General features: G+C 30.3%; 1 long non-coding RNA gene across 1 annotated transcript; it reads right to left on the bottom strand.

Annotated features, from left to right (window-relative positions):
* Positions 1-836: 836 nt before the first annotated feature.
* LOC126734420 (uncharacterized) lies at positions 837-2,342 on the bottom strand. The gene is made up of 3 exons (XR_007660047.1): positions 1,377-2,342; positions 1,098-1,181; positions 837-1,042 (listed from the first exon to the last, which is right to left on the bottom strand). It is a non-coding gene; the product is annotated as an uncharacterized LOC126734420 (long non-coding RNA).
* Between the last annotated feature and the right edge of the window lie 420 nt (positions 2,343-2,762).

Below are 2,762 nucleotides of genomic sequence, written 5' to 3'. Positions count from 1 at the left end.
ACTATAGTTTAGGTGAATTTTTTAATGATTAGCATTTAAGTATTTTTCAAAGTTTTATATAATTTTATTTTATTTTAAATGAGTTTCTTGTTTTTATTCCTTTAATGTACAGTCTATTGGCTTTGTCTACAACTTCTATGTTTATATTGACAATAAAGCATTTTTGAGTTTGATGAGAGAATAGGTGATACGATTTACTTAGGCCCATTTATTCTGTGGATTAAGGCATTAAATAGTTACTTTTTGACATAAAAGTGTAAAATGTTTTGGTTTGTCTTCAAATTTTATATATTTCCTTTTTTTGGGAATTGAGATTTATTTTTAAATGGTGGTGATTATTAATGGGGATTGTGGCTGCCATATTCAATGTCCTTTATTATAGTTTTTTTTAAATTAATACATATTATGATATATTATTATAATAATATACTCATGAAAACCCCCCATCTCTATATCTAGTACCAACTTCTTTTGATAAAAAGTAATTATGTAGTCAGAAAATTGGAAGTATATTTTTTAAAATAAACTTTTACATGAAAAATCATCTAGCTGTCTATACTTTATGCGTTTAAAAGACACAAGTTTTACTTATAAAAAAAAACACATTCTACATCCTGAATGTAATATTTATTATATTGTTTGCCTCGTATTTAGTTATTATGCATATTAGGAGAGATTAGATAAAAATTACCAAAAATAAATGCTTATACTAAAAACTAAAAATCTTATACAAAACACTACATTTTAAGTATACTGTATCCTAAAACTACAGTGAGGATACTAAATACTTTTATTCACTACTATTCACTTTATTCACTTCAATTTACCCACTCTTTTGAATCTGGCCCAAAAAGTTAATACAATTTTTTAAATTCTGTTTTTTTGTCATTGTTCTTTAGCAGTTTCTTCCATTAAGGAAGGAAACAGTTTCTCTGTTGCCGCCATGGATTCCAACTTCATCTCGCACATCAGCATATGGATACTAAAGCATTACATTATATATACTTTATTGTGTCGCTGAAGGACAAACAGGGGCAGTAAGCTGAAAAAAACAAAACTTTAAACTTGTTTAATTAATAAAAATAGGATTTTCTTACTATGGCAAAAAAGGGACTTTTTTCCAGAGAATGGAGGAAGAAGCAGTCTTCATTGTGTCGCTGAAGGACAACAGGGGTAGTAAGCTGTAAAAAACAAAATTTTAGACTTGTTTTCTTATTAAAAACAGTGTTTTTCTTACCATAGCAAAAAAGGATTTTTCCCAGAGAATGGTGGAAGAAGCAGTCTTTATTGTGTCACTAAAGGACAACAGGGGCAGTAAGCTGTAAAAACACAAAATTTTAGTCCTATTTTCTTAATAAAAACAGTGTTTTTCTTACCATATCAAAAAAGAGATTTTCCAGAGAATGGTGGAAGAAGCAGTCTTTATTGTGTCACTGAAGGACAAACAGGGGCAGTAAGCTGTAAAAAACAAAATTTTAAACTTGTTTATTTAATAAAAATATGGTTTTCTTACTATAGCAAAAAAGGGACTTTTTCCCAGAGAATGGAAATCATACATCTAGCATAAATGTATCATACCATGTTTCGGCTAAATAATATATGGATATTTCTTCCTCCCAATTTTTCTTAATTTTCTTCAAATATTCTATACACCAGCTGACAATTCCATTACAGCAGCTCTTTTGTTAACCATCTTAAGCTTAAATCCAAGTTTAATCAGGTATCTCCGCAAGGTTGAGACTGAGAAATGTTTGTCCCTTGCCGATAAGGTGTCCTTAATCATCTCTATGGTCAGAACCTCATTGTTTTTGTTAGTAGAATACACACCTTTCCTTAGCAATTTGGCAATATCCGTTTCAAGTCCCTTTGATTGTCTTGCCTCTTTTCTTTTTAGTCTGTCTTTAATCCCTTTTTTTACAGGCATATTGTACTATAGGGAACCCCTGTTAAAAACGTTTTTTGCAAAGCACTACAACCATTTGTAGCCATCTTCACCATTTTGGTTTTTCTCAGGAAGCTGTAAAATTCTTTGAATCTTATCTAGTCGGGCGTGTTCAGAGTACACTTCTTTATAATGGGCCCAACAAAATTAAATCTGATTACATACCGGTGACAACGGGCGTCCCACAGGGGTCGATATTAGGGCCATTATTGTTTTCATTATACGTTGCAGATATGAACAAAGAGGTTATAAATTCCAAAATGCAACAGTTTGCTGATGATTCCCAACTGTACATTTCATTTAATCAAGATCTATTGCAGCATTTTCAGAAAAATCTTAATGATGACCTAAAAAAAATTCGAAGTTTTGCAAATAATCATAATCTTAAGCTAAATGCTGCAAAATCATGTGTAACATTGTTGGGAGAGAACAAAGCCAGAATAGCAAATATTAATCAACATTTAAATATTATGATAGATAATGAAAGGTTGCCTGTTGTCACAGAAGTTAAGAATTTAGGTGTTTACCTTGACACAAGATTAACTTTCGAAACGCATATAAAAAAGAAACTTTGCATTGCCTATTTAAGATTGAAGAAAATATATCAAGTAAACAGATTTTTGCCCTCAACAACAAAATACTATTTATGTAACTCTCTTGTTTTATCTTTGTTGGATTATGGTGACATCATTTATCACAGCTCTTTGACTAACAGAATTTCTAAATCTATTCAGAAGTTGCAAAATGCGTGTTTGCGATTTTCATATAATATTTTGTATAGAGATCATATTACTCCACACTTAAATAAACACTCAATATT

This window comes from Anthonomus grandis, chromosome 3 (genome assembly GCF_022605725.1).
Source record: "Anthonomus grandis grandis chromosome 3, icAntGran1.3, whole genome shotgun sequence".
Lineage (NCBI taxonomy): Eukaryota > Metazoa > Arthropoda > Insecta > Coleoptera > Curculionidae > Anthonomus > Anthonomus grandis.
This window is presented reverse-complemented; position numbering and strand designations above follow the sequence as displayed.